Source organism: Condylura cristata, unplaced genomic scaffold (genome assembly GCF_000260355.1).
Source record: "Condylura cristata isolate star-nosed mole 26May11 unplaced genomic scaffold, ConCri1.0 scaffold00004, whole genome shotgun sequence".
NCBI classification, from domain to species: Eukaryota; Metazoa; Chordata; class Mammalia; order Eulipotyphla; family Talpidae; genus Condylura; species Condylura cristata.
In genome coordinates this window covers 34,130,740-34,150,051 of record NW_004567105.1, presented here as the reverse complement: position 1 = coordinate 34,150,051, position 19,312 = coordinate 34,130,740, and the positions used below count along the sequence as shown (strand labels likewise).

Sequence of the window (19,312 nt, the reverse complement as noted above, 5' to 3'; positions counted from 1 at the left end):
CACATTCTTTGGGTACCTCTTAGGACACCGGCTCTACCCAGCCTGTACTATAATAATACTGCACAGGTTTATCATGTCACGAGGGCATCTTTATACCCTCTAAATAACTTGGCACAGTGACTGGCACATACTATGTTTCTCAAGAAATGTATTGAAAATTAATCAATTCAATAAATATCTTGGTGCCTACTACGGGTGGATGGATGGGTGGTTGCCAGAAAGGAAGGAAAAGATAAGGGGATGGATGAATAGGTGATGTCTCTAAATAGCCAAAAAAGAGGAAGTTATAACCACAGTTGAGTTTGTAAATCCGTTGGGTATTTCCCTACTGGACCTGATCAAGGGTAACCTTCCCTCAAGAGTGACTTTATATAGGATTTATTTGTCTGACTTGGAGTATTCTTTACTCCAACATTGGAAACTCAACTGGAGACTTAATGTAAACATCCATACGCTGGGATGCTTTCCCTGACCCTTGGCTTGCTAGAAAGCTTTCTCATATGCCCTGTCAGCCTGCTTTATTGCTGCTATAGTAGCAGACACCTCATTGTTGCACAATATTCACAACTATTGTGAAACAGTGTGAGGGTGACACACATTTGTCCTTTGCTAGACCATACACATGCTGAGAAAGCTGAGACTATGTCTTTTCAAGCAGTGTTCTTAGTGCCTGGCATGACTGCCATAAAGCAGGTGTGCAATAGTTTTTGGAACCTCCCTGGTGGTGCAAGGGGTTAAGTCTCAGCACTATGAAGCTATCTGCAGTCACTGCAACATGAGCTCCATCCCCAGCCAGGAAGGTGACCCACATGGTGCAGCAGACCTCTCCTGTCTCACCTGCTGCTCCCTTCAGCAGTGGATTTCAGAAGATCTGCTTGTTCTGCTCTCCACTCTGTCTCTGGTGAATCCTCACATCTCCCCCCACACCCCAGTTCTTGTCTTCATAAATAAATAAAACTTTAAAAAAAAAAACAGTTCTTGAATGAATATCTGAACAAATGAAAAAACTCATGAGATTACACAAAGCACAGAAAAGGTAGGGAAAGAGCCCTGGGCAGGGAAACAATGGCATTTAATATTTCCTTTCATGATATTTTGTAATTTTTTTAGAAAAATTACAGAATCTTACTGGTTTCTAATTCTACTTGTTCAAATCTGTAAAAGAGTCCACTTTATTTCATTTTTATTACAATTAAATCAATGTATAATTAAAGTTTTATAATTTATAAAGTGCTAAATATATAGAATATCATTATCATGTTCATCATCATCATCATCATCATTATTATTGATAGATTATGACCTCAGGCCTTTAAGTCAGCTCATCTTTCAAGACCATTATTGTTCTATAACATAATTCCAAAATTTCTACAGCTCTGGTGCTTGAATCTTCATTAATATAGCTTCGTCTTTCTATAAGCATTTCTTTTTCACTAAGGCACCACTTAGATATAGTGGAGGAAATCTATATTCCTGCTGCTGAAGCTCAAGCAGTATGTACTGACACATAAAGATGAGAAAAAGTCATCTTCAGTGTAAGATGAATAAGATATTTCTTATAAAGATGAGAACACTCATGCCAACAATACTTACATTCCGGTGCTAAGGTGTCTTATATATGCACTGTTTTTTAAACGATTAGTGATATTGAAATAACTTAGTTTTAAAAAAGTTTAAGAGGTCAATTAATAGAGCAGATTTTTGTCAATCCCAGGGCAGAATTCTCACTGATAAAACCCACAAGGAACTAAAGGCCTTCAGTCTGCTAAGAGTACACTTTGGTCCTGGGTTGTTATGGCTATAATTTCTCCAGATTCAAACAGCACTTTCCTGCATGATGGCTGCCATTCTTGAGTCCTCCTCACCTTGCTGTGCTAATGCCCTTGATCTAGGGCCACAGACAACAAACATCCTGGCTTCTTTTCCTGCCCTCTCATTCATTTCCTGCTTTGTTTTCCTCTGGTGCCTCATGGGCTATGATGCGACAGCCTTCCTGTCACTGGAGTTTGTAGTGTGTGATCCCCTGGGTTATCTGCAACCTGTCTCAATTAGAACCTCTGGCAAAGAATGCTGGTGAGCCTCTGCAGTCCGTTTTAATTGTCCTTTCCTCAAAAGGCAGATGACTCTGTCCATCTTTCAACTCCAACACCTTTCTGCTGCTAAGTCAAGTAGTCGTAAATCTGCTGTTCTACTCTTCTTCCTTAAGCATGGGCCCTAGAAGGTCAAAACTCTCATGAGCTCTGAGGTAGCAGAGTCTTCTTTCATGTTATCTGCATAGAACTTTAGAACGACTACTTTTAGATTTTTCTAAATCACTTGTCATTCATTGGATTTTAATAATTTAATAAATAAAAGTAAATTAAAATAAATTTAACTAATAAGTTGAGTGACAAACCCCTGTATTCGTCCACATGGTCTGGTCTTCTCATATCTAAAGATAGGTTTATCTGGCATAACAACTGCAAATGATGAAACTTCTCTGTTATTTACGACATAATAATTGCTTACAAGTACAGAAACTGTTAGTTGAATTCCATTGTCCCTTCTTTCTTCAGTAATACATTTCTTAACTAAATTTTAGTTGGGAAAATGGCTGCCCAGCTAAAGATATTTTCCAGCCTCCTCTGCAGGGAGGCACAGCCTTGTGACCAAGTTCCAGCCAAAGAGAAATGAGACGTAATGCATTTTGGATATAATCCTAAATAGAATGACTATGTCCTCCTCTATCTTGTCTTCCTTCTTGCTGTTGATGGGTGCCCAGAACTGGTGAGCTACCTTCAACCATGTAGACAGGGGCATTGACTCACAAGACAAAGGGATCTAGGTTCCTCAAACCAAATCTTTAGTGATTGCTTAGTCTCTCAAGAAATAAACTTCTGTTATGTTTACACCAATAGAGTGTACTCAGAGTTGCTTAGTACACCTCTGGAATGGAAACCAGAATCTGGTCTTCCTTAGTAGCTGAGTCTATATCCCCAAAGGCCATTTCGCTTGAGTTTAATTCCACAATGTGTTTTTCTTTATGAAGTCACAATCAAACACTCTCTAGTATTCATGTTAAAAGCATTACATCATGATTAAAGATCAGAGTTTTGAAAGAAATTACCAGTACATACAGAAGTTGTTTAATAAAAAATTTTATATTAAGGTATTAAAAACTTATAAAAAGCTTAATTAAGTATTAAAAATTATATTCTTGTCTAGTTCTAATTATACTGTTGAATAAATACTACTTTTTTTTTTTAACAGAAAGAAATGTTCAACAAGGAGAACTAAAGCATGCTGGGTCTCCTGCCACCATTAATTGGAGGACAGAAAGCATACCCAAAGTTGCTTACTATACCTCTGGAATGGAAACTAGAATAACAGTCTCTCCTTAAGTAGTTCTTTTCTCCATTAAGGCTTCCCAGAAAAAAATTAAGTGCAATAATTCCATTTAGGAGAAACTAATGTGCAATTAGTGGATTTCTTTTAAAATTAAATGCAGAAAACTTCAGAATTCTGAGAAAAAAACGCAAAGTCATGGTTAAAGGCAGCCAGAAGATACTAAGATGCAGGGCAAGAGGACTGGAGGCTTAGCCCAGCTGTGCCCCCCACTCCCTATGTAGACTCAGGCACTGTTTACCTTAGATCTCATTTTCTTCATTTTTAAACTTACGGGATTTCAATAAAAGCTCTCTAGCCCTGGTAGTCCACAGATATACAGAAAAATAGCAATATCAGATAAGTAAGAGCCTACTAGAAATAAGAATTTGGTAAGGTTAATAAAATTTATTAAGATATATAGCAGCTGAACTGGAATTTCAGTTATCTTACTAATAATGAGTAGAAGAGGTGAAAGGCTAGATAAAAATTGAATTCTGGACAGCTTATGTTTATCAAGATGGAAGGAAAAGTCTCAGACTTTTAAGTATTTTGATGCAAAAATAGCATCCTTTATGGACTGAGTTTGAGGGATGGTCTCCCACCTTTGCAAACTCAATACATAATATGAAGTTTTAAGGAATTTGCAGGGTACAATTTAAACTTTCTAGCAAGACTGTGTTGTAATGGAGTCCTAACATTTTTTTTTAAAGAATTATTTGTTTATGCATACAGAACTGGGGTACAGGACAGAGGTGCAGGGGCAGTGAGAGGATTCACCACAGGTAGAATGGGGAGCAGGACAGGCAGACTGACAAAGTACACTGCTGAGGGGAGCAATGGGCGAGACAGGAGAGGTCTGCTGTGCCATGTGGGTCAGTTCCCTGGTCAGGGATTGAACTTGTGCTGCAATGGCCGTGGACAGCTACACAGTGTTTTAACCCCTTGCAACACTAGAGAGGCCCCTGATTTTGATTCTTAAAGAGCTCTCAATTTCATCATTTGTTCCCAATCCTCAATCACTGTTCCATTCAAGTTACTGTCATCTGATATCCTTTCATGGCCTCCACCCTCCCCAGTCCAGGGTAGTTTATGAAAAGTTCTATCTCATTACATTAGCCCTACACTTAAACCCTTTCAGCAGCGTTTCAGTAAAAGGTAAAATTTCTAAATACAGTCTATAAAGACCTACCTGATGTGACTCCTTTTCCTTGCCAGTTTCATTTCATTTTTTACACTTCTGCCCTATTCTCTCTCCTCCAATTCCCTACTACTTTTTCAATTCTGCAAAAATGCTGGGTGCCTTCCTGGCTTTGGTCCCCTTATATACTGTTTTGTTTAGCTGACTGTCCTTTATAACCCCTTCACCTACTTCCTCCACTCACTCTGCTCAAATGTCACTTCCTCAGTTGATTCTCCCCTGACCTGCAAACCAGACTGGGGGTTTGTGTGTGGGAGGGGGGTCTATTGGTATATAAGTGTCCTCACTATATTCATGTTTTAATAGAACCCTAAGCTCTCCTCTTGCAGAACTCAGAATAATTATAACTTAACAATTAGTTGTTTGATTAGCTATTTAATTGTTCTTTGGTTCAAAGTGTGAGCTCCATGCATCAGGGACTGTGTGAGTCTTGCCCATGAGATGCCTCTCCCTAGTGCTTTCAGAATACTAGGATATGGATATGGGAGGTGCTCAGTGAGATTTTTGATGGGATGAGTGTTGGAGTCCAGCTCCAACTATTGAGGTTTCTGGAGGCAGCACAGGCAGGACCCTAAGGTGGGAAGGCTTTGTCGAGCAGAGATTCCTAAAAAAGGGGAGTAGGAGAAAAAGGGAAAAGGGGAGCGAGGAAGACACGGGAGTCGAAGTTGGGTGCAAGTCTTCCTGCTCATCTTTTTGCAGGTTTTTATTTACACTGTGTAGCAAGATTTAGTAATGCATCAGGTAAGTTAATAAGAAATCGGCATAAAAGTTTTAAAGGAAGAGGGGAACAATGCATCCTCTTCCTGCTACTTTATGGCACACTATACTATACAGCTTTGTGATGGCTTTCATGTATATGGATGTTTAACTATGACTTTAAAGGGTCAGGGTCTGGGAAAGGATGAGCTGTTAGCAAAGGATTTAGGAGTCCTAGGGAAGGAATAAGTTGTGTTAGCATAGTTGTCAGTGATAGCCTAAAGAGAAGCTAATGGCTAACTTAAGGTTAGCAGAGAGTAGCTAGTGTTTGTTTAGGAAGAGGTTCATAAGACTAGCAGAGAGTAGTTAGTGATCATTTTAGGAAAAGAGTAAATTAAGAAGAAGTCACATAGTTATGCATTAAGCAAAACCTGTGTTGATAATGTTAGGAAATTGTCCATGGGTCTTTATGCCCTGAGAGTTATCTAAGAATGGCTTTTTTGTCAAAAGACCAAGGAAGCTTTCCAGGAGTCTTGATGCTCCAGGATCTTATCTTTCCAAGAGCTTGCTTTTTGTCTTCAGTCAAAGGAATTTCCTGCCCAGGAGCAGCTCAGCTTGTATACTTTGCCCAGGCCAGGTAGCCAATTTAGAGCTAAGGCAATCCAGTTACAAACTGATGTTGCTACAATATTTTTTGATATTATGATTATACAAAAAAGGGAGGTCATAACATAAGTTAGCAGTGGAAATTCTGATTTTTCAGAGCTTTTCCCGAGCTACCCAGAATCTGTCAGACGATAGCTGTTGCATAGCTTGTGTCAGATGAGTTATTTATTTATTCATGGCACTATACTAACAATACTGATGCAAAAATTTCAGTCATGTTCCTTTGCTTGCAATAGTTCCCAGTGTAGTTGGGATCATGTTAAAACCTATGCCAAAACATTTTCAATGGCTGTTCTTGGAACAGGGTGTTTATACACACAATGGTGACAACTTAAATCACAGTCCTTCCTCCCTGAGTGGCTTGGCGATAAGGAAGGTGCCACTATTTTGTATGTGTGTCTCAACTGATCTTTTCATGAGTCTTCACACTTCTTGCTTTGAACAAAATGTGTACTACAGGGAAACAATCAAGAAGATGAAAAAGAGTCAAAGGCCTTCCCCATGGGGTTATAGAGATGCTCTGACTGAATTGGAAAAATGACTTTGAACTCTAGGTAAACCCTGAGAGACAAAAAGTAGGCTTGTAATTGCCTGAGGTTGGACACAGGGATTGGAGAGTGCCCTCTTAAGGGGTACTTAAGGTATAGGGCTTCCCTTTGGGAGGATAAATATGTTTGACTAGACAGAGGTGTTGGTTTGCACAACACTGTTGAAGGTCTGAAATGCCATTGACTTGCAGACTTGAAAATAGTTAATTCTATGTTATGTGAACTTTGCTTCAATTAAAAAAATGACTAAAGTTTCTGGTGAACAGTATACTAAAGGAAACATTCATTTTGTAGTTCTCATTGTAGAAAGGAGAAAGTCCTTCAGTTGGAAATAAAGATTCTTCTAGCAGGGAGCTATAAAAGAGCTCAGTCCCATGGAGTTTTAGAAATAGATGGTGCGAACTGATGTAACAGGTAATGTCCCCAACACATTATTATAATAGGACACAAAGTGATCAGTGAATGGCCACTTCTTAATTAAGGTTGAAGCATGAGATTAAAAAACAAATCAATGATGGTCTCTCTATATTAAAGGGAACTAATATGATGGCCAGCTGGATCTAAACACAGCTCGTGGGGTCGAATTGTTCCTAGAAGCCTGTCTTTTCCTCATGTAGGTTTCCAACAGAAGCTAGATATCAAACTACTCAAGAAGGTCACCTGTGACGAGACCCTGCAACAGTGGCATTTTATATACAATGCTAAGACCGGACTCAGATGAACCAGCAGGAGGATAAACATACTATCAAGAGGCCAGAAAAAGTCTACCTAGCTTCATGCCGGGAAGCAAGACCACTCACCTTCTGTTTCTACAGAAGTGGGCTTACTAAACCTGCAGTCTAAGCCGTTTTTGCTGAAGCGACATGAATTTTAAAAACACATTTGCTGAGCACTAAATATATCCTATGGGCATCAGAAGGTACTGGCGCTCAGAGATGGAAATGCATTAACCCTTCCTTCTAGTTAGCCGTTGGGAGCCCTGGCGAGGAGGTCAGTGGATGTGGGAAAAATCCTGGGATCCAACATTTTGTTAAGCCTCATTCTTTTTTTTTTTTTTTTTAAACCATAGGTCACATCATGTTTGCAATGTCTTCTCTGTCTCTGATGAAATCTTTGCTATAGTAGGATGGAAGTACTTAAAACTGGTATCAGGTTATCTAACAGGATATGATTTTTAGGCTTCCAGGAAAATTAATTACTCAAGCATGGCAAAAGATCCACAGGAGGAGAGTGAAACTCCCTGCTCATAAGGCCTCTTTGTAGAAAAGCAATTAATATTACCAGACATGGTAAGTGACAAGAGAACAGTGGTGATAGTGACCCCACAAGGGATCTGAAGAGATAAGCATGGTAGTGAGTAGGAATATTTGGGGTGGAGCTTATTAGGTGAAACAGAATTTTGTCTGAATGTTTCTGTCACCTTTATTTAATTTATTTTTTTTAAAGATTTATTTATTTGTGCATACAGAACTGGGGTGCAGGCCAGAGGCTCAGGGGCAGTGAGAGGATTCACTAGAGACAGAGCGGGGAGCAGAACAGGCAGATGGACGAAGTACACTGCTGAGAGGAGCAGCAGGTGGGTCAGGAGAGGTCTGCCTCGCCATGTGGATCACCTCCGGGGCAGGCGGGGATCAAACTCATGTTGAAGTGGCTTTAGCTTCTTAGTACTGTGCTTTAACCCACTGCGCCACCAAGGAGGCCCACAGTCACCTTTATTTTAATGGACTCTAAGAAAACAACAGAATTATTTTAGCAAGTACTGCTTCCCCAGCACTACACATGTTCCCCAGCACAGATGTTAATGCTTAATTGATCATTAGCCTTTTCTGGCAATTGCTTTTCATAGTAAATGTTTCCCCACAAAAAAGTCAAGGAGCTCATAGTAGTAAGTCTATTTCTCTAGCTGCCATCCAGTTCCATTCAGAGGGCCTTATGAAAGAATTCCATGAGCCCTGGCCTGATGCCAAGATATATAATAAGATGCATAGGAAAAATAAAAGCAAGCAGACAGGAAGGATTAATGGGGCACCTTTATTTAAAAAAGTGCAAGAGAAAAAAAATGGAGTGAGTCAAATGAGAAAAATAAACAGAAGAAAATCAGGAATAAATAATCAAGAGCCCAACCCCTGAAAGAAGATTAGTTTATCCTGCCCAAGTGAAACATGGTTGAGAAAAATGGATCATGCAGATATAAATTATTCATGGTTAAAGATGTCTCAGTCATTAAGATATTTACACCCCAAGTGAAGTCCTTGCACGCTGTGTTGATTTATGGGCTACATAATTACATAAGATACACTGATGACTGTTTGCATGGGAAACACTCTTTTTTTTTTTTTTTGTTCATCAGTTTTCCCACTTCTGAGTGCTGCATTTCAATCAGAGCACAAGGCTTGATTAGAACCTCCTGGGGGCAGCAGCAAGACTGCCTGGTAATCTAAGCTGTGCCTGCCTCACTTTCCTTCAGATAAAACAGACCTTTGGGGGACTTTTCAACTTACCCATTATTTGAAAGTATTTTTATTCTTGATACCCTATTCAAGTAACATGACAACCTGCTCAGATAAAACACTCTTTAATTAAAAACACTGCCAATTTCTTCTATTTTTATCTGCTGAAATAAGCTCCTCAGAAAATACTTTGGTGCAATGAAAGTGCACCATTCATGGTCCAAAGGACTTGATCCTAAATCCTAACCTTTTCCTGGGACAGCTTGAGAGTTGCCATAATATCAAGAGTCCAAAGCAACAAAACTCAATTAACACTGCCCCATGCTAACTTCTCTCTACCTCGGGTTCACTCCAGGAACTTAATTAACTTTGGATCCCCAAGTTAATAAAGGCCAGTGCCTTGACTCCTCATTTTTCATAACTTATTTTTTTTGTCACTTGCTTAAATAATATTTTAGAACTTTTTAAATTGAAATATAACATATAGAGAAATGTATGAATCAAAAGCATCTTGAAATATCTCCATAAACTGAACACCTCTCTATAAATACAGCCACACCTTAGAACATTGCTAACATCAAAGCCTTCTTCCTACCATAAACCCCTTTACGTCACTTTTGGTATTGGTAACTCTTATACTTAACACTAGTTTAAAATAGACACTCTTTGTATTCTTCTGCCTTCTTTTGCTCAATGTTATACTTATGTGATTCATGCTTACCACTGTAGGTACTTTTAGCTCACTCATTCTCATTGCTATGTAATAGTACTTTGTAGAAATACACCATAATTAATTCGTATTATCCAGTATTTTGGCCAGTACAACATTATGAATAGCCTGGTCTATCTTCTGCTGGATACAGGTCTGCATTTCTGTGGGAGTCATAAGTAGGAGTGAAATTGCTGGGCCATAATATGCCTGTGTTTTACTGTCCAAAAGTTTTCCAAAAGAGCTGTATGAATTTACCTCTCACTAGCAGAAAAAGCTAGTTGCTCTGTAGGACTTTGTCACCCTTGATGGGGTCAGTTTCCATGTGGCCACTCAGGTGGCCCTGCAGTGGCAGCACTTCGTGGTTTCAATTTGCATCTCCCTCGTGAGAGGCAAAGGTGTTGAGAAGCTTTTCAGGGCTCATTGTTCCTTCGGAAAACTTCTTTTACCCAGTGTCTATTATGAAATCTCTCCCACCAAATTTCAAATGTGTTATCTGGCTTCTTGGTTTGTGGGAGTTTAATAAAAATTCTGATGTGAATTCTTTTTTGCATATATAGCTTGCAGATATATTTCTCCTCTGACCATTCCAGATTCGTAATGGACTTTTGATAAAGAACAGCTCTTAATTATTTACTTTTATCTTTTATAGTTAGAATTTTTTGTGTACTATTTTAGAAAAAGATTTATTTATTCATGCATACAGAATTGGGGTATAAGCTAGAGGTGCAGGGGTGGTGAGAGGATTCACCACAGACAGAGAGGGGAGCAGAACAGGCAGACTGATGAACTACACTGCTGAGGGGAGTGGCAGGTGGGTCAGAAAAGAGGTCTGCTGCACCATGTGGTTTACCTCTGGGGTTAGTGATCGAACTCACATCAAGTGGCTGCATCTAGCATGCAGTGTTGCATCCTAACCCATTGTGCCACCAGGGAGGGCCTTTTGTGTACTATTTAAGAAATATTTACTTACTAAAAAGTCATGATGATGCCCTCCTAAGCTTTTTTTTTTTTTTTTACAAGCTTATCACTTGATCTTCATGCTTAGATCAGTAATCTGGAATTAACTTCTATGTGTGATGTGGGAACACTGTTTTTTCACATAAATGATCCATCATCATTTTTTTGAAAAGATTATTCTTTCCTAAATGCACTGCAAAGTCACTTATGCCACAGTTAGATGGTTATACACATATAATTCTGTTTCTAGATACTCTGTTCTGTCCCAATAAAGAATTTGTCCTTTTTAAGCCAATAACACACTGTCTTAATTACTGAACATTTTTAATAGATCTTGACATCTCATAATGTAAGTTCTCTGGCTTTGTTGCTCTTTGTGACGGCCTGGGCTTTTCTTGACCCCTGGTAGAGTGATGCTTTATCGTGTATTTATTTAAGAGAAACAGACCTAATAATGAAATAGGTGAAGCTTAGGATGCAATCCAAATGAAAATAATATATAAAATATGATGTTTAAATTTTTCAAAGTGAGGATGAGAAAAATCAGGCTATAATTTCTGAAAGAAAATTCTGAGCTTGGGGTATAGTGACTTGGGGCTCATTCTGTAGACAACACCACACCCCTTAGCACACAAGTTCGGGAAGATTCCATTTGCATTGTCAGTATGAATGTAAAGATTTAGATTAAAAAAGCATAATTCTATCAGTTAACTTTCAGGAAACTCAGCAGGTTTTGCCCTATTTGCTTTAAAAGTGTCCACAGTCAATGGAATCTGGCATTTAAGTGACTAATACCAACGGAAAGGTAGACTTATTTACCACAAAGTGAAAAATCCTTTGCCCTGACAGTTAAAAAGATCTGGCGGATATACATGGCTACTGCACAATCATCTTTCTTCAGAAAGTCTGGTTCCTCTTCAGTCTAAAAATAGTGACTGTCAGGCTTTTTTGGAGCTGGATAAGTGATCTACACAGAAAATGGGATGAATCTCCATCAGGTTCTGCTGAGGCAGAGAAACGACTTAAGTAGGAGTGAGTGTCTGCCAGCCTGAAAAGAATTCTTACTCCGCAGGACTGTTAACCTCAGACTGGGAAGGGCTGGTAATCAGGAAGAGTCAATAGCTCAATAGCAAGATGCACGCCCTCGCTGGCATCCTGTGCTAGATTTGACTTTGGTTTATGATTTAAAAAAAAGTATTTTCATTCTTCGGCAACCGGAAACCAGATCTGAAATAGAACGAACCACACCAATATCCTAAAAGCTAATGTGCTTTGACATTGCCAGAAATACACTTAGAAATATTTAAAGCATCTATAGATCTCACTGACCTTGGTTTACAGGACATAACACAATATATTTTTTTTTAAAAATGGGTAAACGTAAGCTCTAAAGCTTACACAGCTAGATAAAGAAAAACAACTCAACCACTCTCTATGGAAGATTCACTCATGAATCTTCCTATTAAGTGAAGATGCAAAGGAAGTCTCACAGGCCATCAACAGAACCATGTCACACCTTTTGGAACAACAGACAGGAATAAGAAAGCATAAAAGCCAATGGCTTGAATCCAGTGGGTCTCCAATATATATGATTTAGTAATAACTGCATGAAATTTATAATTAGAAAAGTGTGGCGGATAGCTGGGAGGGAGACTAGAACTGGATGTCACAGTCAGACTCTATAAAGAAATTTAGATAGGTTGGAACAACGGAGAAAATTTAGAAATTATTATTTGATCGGGCAAGCGTTGGAATACTTTTCAGGTTTACAGTGAGTTACAGCTCACAAAATGTTTCTCGTAGATAATGGTGTTCTCTGTTGAAAGCATCTGGGATGGGCCCAGGCACCAGAGATGCTCCCCAGGTGATGCCCACGTGTGGGAGGGGAGAGGGCATATGCTGTAGGCTGCAGCTTAGGTGGCAGCAAGTTGTCTGTTATTAGAGCTGTTCCACAGAGCTTGGTAAGGCCCTGGAGAATTCTAGCACTGGGCGAGCAAATGAGGCTGAGATTCAATTATTGTGGTGTGTTACCAACTTTAGAGGACACCACCTCCAGGGACCTACCTGGGCGTTCCTTCAGAAGCACATTCTGACATCACCTTTCACATTTCAGTAATGTTCTATAGGCAACTGTTTCTTGACCAGGTTTTAGACAGGGAGGGCATGTGAAGTGAGAAATTGCACTTTATGCCACTACCATCAGCAGAAATTGAGACCACTCATGAAATACTGGAAAAGACCAAAGTAGAAAACTTCCCTAAACAAACAAAAGCCAACTAGTTCTATAGGGACCCTGAGAACTGTGGGCCCCCAGCACATCTAGCAAGTGTATAGAATTCTGGCAGGTGAGAACCAGGTGTGGCCTGAGGACCAGGGCTAAGAGATGGTTCCATCTTAAAAGCCTTCTTGATGGAATTATGACTTTGCTGATTGCACTGTGATATTATACATGGTCTCTCTACTAGGCAAAGGAGTGAAGGTAGATCCTTCACTAGCACCTCATCTCTGCTCTCCCTCCTCGGTCTCTCCCCTTGGGTCCCAACACTTCCTCTTCATTATGGAAATCAGGGCATCCAGAGGCAGTGACTACAAATTTGCGAAGAGGCTTCTGGGTATTCACAAGATATGAAGAGAGTAAAGACAACAGAGGGAGGAGGATTCCTGGAAAAATTATGCCTCACTCTCTTCGTCTGAGTAGCTTTACCATAATTTGAATCAATAAAAATGCCTAAATGATTAAACACCAGTAGATAATTAATTCAGTGTCTCACTTTCTTCCCTCTTATGAAGAACTCTCTTAGGTGCTCAGTGTTAAATATTTGATGTTCTGGGATTTTAATTTTTTTTTTTGTTCAATAATGCACTTAGGCCTAAAGTGATTATATTTTAAATGATAAGGTTTCATTTTTATTTTTAAACATTCCCTGTAAGACTTTTATTTTTGAGAGACTATTAACTGCCGAAATATTACTTTTTAATTTCAGAATTGTTTAAGGTTAGAACAAAATGAAGACATATTTCATTATTTTTCCTGCTGCTTTAAGACCTTCCATCTATACGTAAAAATATTTGTTTCATACATTGCCTATAGTTAGTTACTCTTAATCTTCTGTAGATACAATATCAGATTTGTGAGGTCGATCTGGATTTAATGTTAGATTTAACACAGCATGGTCTGTGTGGTCCTGGGCAATTAATAACCTCTTTACTTGATTTATGAAAAATAAAGGGAATAACACATATGTCACATAGAGCTAATAACAGGTTTAAAGTACCTTGCACAGTGCTTGGCAGAAATGAACCACACAGTGAGGCTTCTCCTTCCTTACTACTTGTTAAGCCTAGGCTGTGCTGATAGATTGTCTAGGGGGCATAATTAATTTCCTAGTTGATGTGAAAAATTACTTTCCTTACTTGGACAGTGAGAGCTAGAGATAAGACTTGCAAGTTGAAAAATTATTATATGCTTCCAGAACTGGAAGTTAGTGTTTGCCTCTCTGTACAGTGCAAGAATGCTGACATCTGGGGCAAGTTCAACAGAGGGAGGAGGGTGGGATGAAGGAACTATTGGTTTCCCCGAGCATCATTAGCTAGGTTTTCATGTGTCATTCCACTTACTTGGCTTTAAGCGTTGTAAGTGACTTCAATATTACTCTCTGCAATTTCAGGTTATCTACATTTTATAATCTATAAATATATATAATGAATTTATATCTTGGTAAGGTACTCAAAAGACACCTGCAGTTAGAGCCTACGGATTACACCAATTAGGAAAGTTATTTTTGGTCACAGGTGGGACAGTTAATATTTCCCCCAACTGAGGTCTTCAGCTTGACTGCCCAAACTAACACCTCTTGTAGTCCCTCACTTTCCCATGTTCTTCTCAATGTGAGGACGCTATAGGAAGAGCCACCAAGTTTACACTGCAATTCTGTTTGGATGATAAGATTTAAGTGAAGCATTAAGATTTAAGTGAAGCATGAAGTGGTTGTAGCATCAGCACCCAACTGTCTCAAAGAGTGCAACCGTTCAGGAAACACCTCTGAGAAGCAAGAGGTCCCATCATCACTAGAAGCATGTTTCTACAGTTTCAGACATCGCCGAAAGAATCTGTAGTGAGACTAAGAAGCAGGTAACTAACTGGCAACCATGAGCCAAAAAGCACAAGGTGAAGAGGACAGTGGGGTTTTACAGAGCAACACAGAACAGATGAAACATTACTGGAGTATCTGACCCATTTCTTGTGAATGAACGATAAACCCACCTTCCCATACCCTGAGAATGTGTGTAACTTCGTTGTTTTTTTTTTTTTTTAAACCCCATGAGAGTCAGTCATAAACATAAACCTGCCAGAATGAAAGTTTCTAGTGAACCAATAATGTCAGGTCCCAATGCTCTGCTTATTCAAATATATGATGCATATCTGAAAATTACACCTAGGAATGTCTACGATTTGCTTCCTTCTTCCACTGCTTCTAGGGCTCAGAAGTCTGTGCAAGGTCTGGAATATGGCAAAGGTTAGGTGAGCATGGCTGAGACAGTAGATTTATACTGCCAATTAGTAGCAGTCCATGTAATTAAAGAGAGGCCAGGAATCTCAAATGACCTACAGGACACCAAGTTTCCAACCAGCCAGGACACCACTGCAGGTCCCTTTCAAAAGCCACCTAAAATTCCCATCTTCTTCCTTATAGAATTCGACCATGAAAACTCATTTGCTACTTTGTTAAAATAAGCAACTTCTAATAATTCCCAAGCTTCAAAGAACTACAGTAATCATTTGTTACTTGTATACAGTGTATGTTCGGTATATTCCCTCTAAGTCTAACATTTCCTTATCGATTCTGGAACTGTGAACCTCCAGAATCACTGAAAATAAATAATGAAAATGTGGGCAAGAAGTCAACTATAGGGGCAAGCCAGAGTTAACTAAAAATTCTCCAGGATATTTCTTTGGGATTCTGGTAGCTGGATGCTTTTATATGCAAACTAGAATAAATGCCTCTTGAAGGGAAGGGAGGGGGAGGGAAAGGGAGAAGAAAGAAGGAAAATAGAGAAGAGGGGAGGAAAGAAACAATGAGAGTATCAGAGTATGAATACAAATTGCTTACTTAAGTCTTTATTGCATCTTTTACTACTACCACTGGATTCTTCAGAGAAGAATAAACATTTATGTCAATTTAGTGAAATATAACAGGGCAACTGATTTCAAGCTGTCCTGAATTTCATTCATACAGCAAATATTTAAAATACACCTTTTGGGGCTTCAGATATATACTATGCCTACAGTGGTGGAAAATCACACAGTGCCCTTGCCTCTGGCTCTGTATAGTATCAGAGACTAGAAGCAGATTTGTTCACCAAAAAGTGTCCCTGGGCTTGTAAAACATGGGGACCCGATATAGAAAAGGCGCAGGGAGAAGCCAAATAGAGCTAGTGGGAAACTGGAAACTTGAGTGGGGAGGCAGTTCTGGGGACAGAGCATGGAGGGATCACAGGCATTGGCAGAGTTCAATTTTTTTTTTTAAAGATTTATTTGTGCATACAGAATTGGGGTACAGGCCAGAGGCTCAGGGGCAGTGAGAGGCTTCACCAGAGACAGAGTGGGGAACAGAACAGGCAGATCCACGAAGTACACTGCTGAGGGGAGCAGTGGGCGGGTCAGGAGAGGTCTGCCACGCCATGTGGTCACCTCCGGGGCAGGCGGGAATTGAACTCATGCGGAAGCGGCTTTAGATTCTCAGTGCTGTGCTTTAACCCGCTGCGCCACCAGGGAGAGTCGGCAGAGTTCAATTTTATCTGAAATCTAAGGGATGGCATTAAAAGAGTGACATGGACCCTCCCTGGTGGCGCAGTGGGTTAGGATACAACACTGCAAGCTAGCTGCAGTGCTTCAGTGTGAGTTCGATCCCCAGCCCCAGAGGTGACCCACATGGCACAGCAGAGCTCTCCTGACCTGCCCACTGCTCCCCTCAGCAGAGTACTTCATCCATCTGCCTATCCTGCTCCCCACTCTGTCTCTGGTGAAGCCTTTCACTGCTCCTGCACCTCTGGCCTGTACCCCAATTCTGTATGCATAAATAAATAAAGCTTTAAAAGAAACCAGACTGACATGATTCAATATATGCTGTAGAAAAGGCTCTTGGGTGAGCTTAAGCTTGAATGGGAGTGGCATGAAGAGCGAAGACAGACATGAGCTGGGAAGTGCTGGCGGTTGTCCAGGGGGAAAGGGTGGCATCTTCATGTGAGAGGCGAGGACAAGGTGTGGAAAATAAAGTGGAGACAAGCAAGGTGACTAGAAAGAGAAGAACTAGAATCTGGTAAATGGGAGAAGGGGAAATAAAGGGTGACCAGAAGTGATCAGATGGTTTCAAAGGTCTGAGATGAGCAAGAGGGAGAGGAAGGCACTGAAGGGAGACTCAAGTGCAGGTCTAAACATTTACTTTTAAGAATTATCATGTAATGGTTACGGTAGGACTCCTCTTATAGTTAAATGGCTTTGAACAAAGATTCTGAAATCACAGATAACAACATGAATTCTGGCTCTGTTATGTTCTTCCTAAGCAAGGTATTTAATTGAAAAAACTTTTTTACAACATTGTTCATTTTTATATAATAGTTGATTTCTCCCCTCAGGTGTAGACCCCATAAACCTCCCACCACCACATCACCCATGAACAGTCTCCATAGTCCCTTGTATTCTTCCCTCCCCTGCTTTGGCCTCCTTTCTCCTCCTCCCCTGCTGTGGGTCTCAATCTATAATTCCTAAGCAAGTTATTTTTTCCTGATTTCTCAAGTAGGGACAGTTATACTGATTTCTTAAAGTAAGAATATATTGAGATAAATGAATAGGAAGAGACTTGCACATCCTAGTCTCACAAGGGTAATGTCTAGAGTAGCAAAAGAACTGATTAGGGCCTCCCTGGTGGTGCGGCAAGTTAAAGCACAGCACTATGACGCTACTTGCAGACATTGTAGCATGACTTCAATCCCCATCCAGGGAGCTGACCCACATGGCATGGCAGACCTCTCCTAACCCGCCCACTGCACCCCTCTGCAGTCTATTTCACTCTGTCTGTTCTTCTCCCCACTCTGTCTCTGGTGAATTTCTCACCCCACCCCCATACCTCTGGCCTGTACCCCAGTTCTTGCATGCATAAATAAGTAAATCTTTAAAAAAAAAGAACTCATTAAAGTCAATAATAAACAGCAAATGATGTGGCTAAAAAATGGGCAGAAGACCTGAATAGAGACTTCCCCAAATAAAATATACACATGACCATTAGGCATGTGAAAATTTCAACTCTGCCATCTTCAATTTAGTCTTGAACCTAAAGACCTCAATAGTAGGTGATGAGAAGCTCTACAATGAAAGGGTGACCACTCGTGAGAACAGTGAGCTGGGGGAATGTCTTACTGAGGACAGTCTCCTGTATATTAACTGAGAAGGACGGAGAACATATTCAAATGGTAACTGCAAAGATCTTGGCTAGTACTCAACAAATGTAACCTTCAACATTCAACATTAAGTGTGTGATAAGTACAAAGCTTATGAGGCCCTGTATGTTTTCTAAGAATATGTTTTATTTGGGAATATGTTTCACTTACATTGAAAATGGACTCACTAGCCTTTGTGAACTGATCTACTGCTGTAGCTGTCATGTAGATTCTTGTATTTATCAGAGAATCACAGGCTCCCAGAATCAACATAACCCTTTCAGACTTTCTAAAACACAACACAACACAACACAACACAACACAACACAACACAACAAAAAAACCAAGCAGACACTTGGTTTCCTTAACAGGGAACAGAAGGGTAAAATTGCATCATGCTGTGAAGTGCACACTGTCAAATAAAAATGTTCAAAATAAATATATGAGGAGTTACCTTGAATATTATTAAATATAAGGGCAAGACAGTCACAGCAGCAAATACTGCTCACTGAGAAATAAGCCACAAGAAAAAAAGAAAAATATCAGGTGGTTTCTCTCATAGGCGGAATGCAGGGAACCAAATAAGGTTTCAGGAAAAAAAAGCCCCAATAAATAAAAAACTAAGATTAACAGTCAACTATAAATCAGAGACATTGGGAAGGACAAGGGAAAGGCCAGGGAACTGAAGAGAGGGGGAAAGAGCACAAGTGACTGGGGGGATGGTGCATGGGTGAATTAGTGGTGGGAGCGTTACGGGGATCACGCCTGAGAGGAGAAAGCAAGCTGTGCAAAAATGAACAAAGATGTAAAATTAATTAATTAATTAATAAAAAAACAGTGATCAGTGAGATGTTCATTTACTCAACCTTTCAAGAAAAGGACACTGTGGAAGAAACAGAATGAGCCTGAAATAGCCTGTCCTCAAGTTTACACTCTTAGAGAGAAAGTCGTGTGCACGGATAGCTTGACTACTACATGACAGGGGTGAAGACTATCAAGGGAGTATCAGAGGGACGTGGGGGCAAGAGGAAAGAGGGGTTGCTTCTGCTGGGGTTTTCAGGACTAGCTTAACACCTAGGGAGAAAACGGAAAGACTAGTAGGAAGGAAAGCTCACACAAACAGCAGTGACAAAAGTTTATTTAAAAAATTTCTATGTGCGCCAGGAATCTTCTCTGTTCTTTAAATGTATTACCAGTCTTTATCACCACAGTAACTGTAGAAAGAGCTAATCTCCAACTTACAGATGGCGACTAGACTCAGAAAGGTCACACTTGGTGGATG

At 39.9% G+C, this 19,312-nt stretch overlaps 1 protein-coding gene across 8 annotated transcripts in view; it reads right to left on the bottom strand.

The window, feature by feature from the left end:
- The window catches only part of GRIP1 (glutamate receptor interacting protein 1), a 389,697-nt gene that overhangs the window by 108,833 nt on the left and 261,552 nt on the right, over positions 1 to 19,312 (bottom strand). The gene's annotated exons all lie outside the window — the stretch shown is intronic.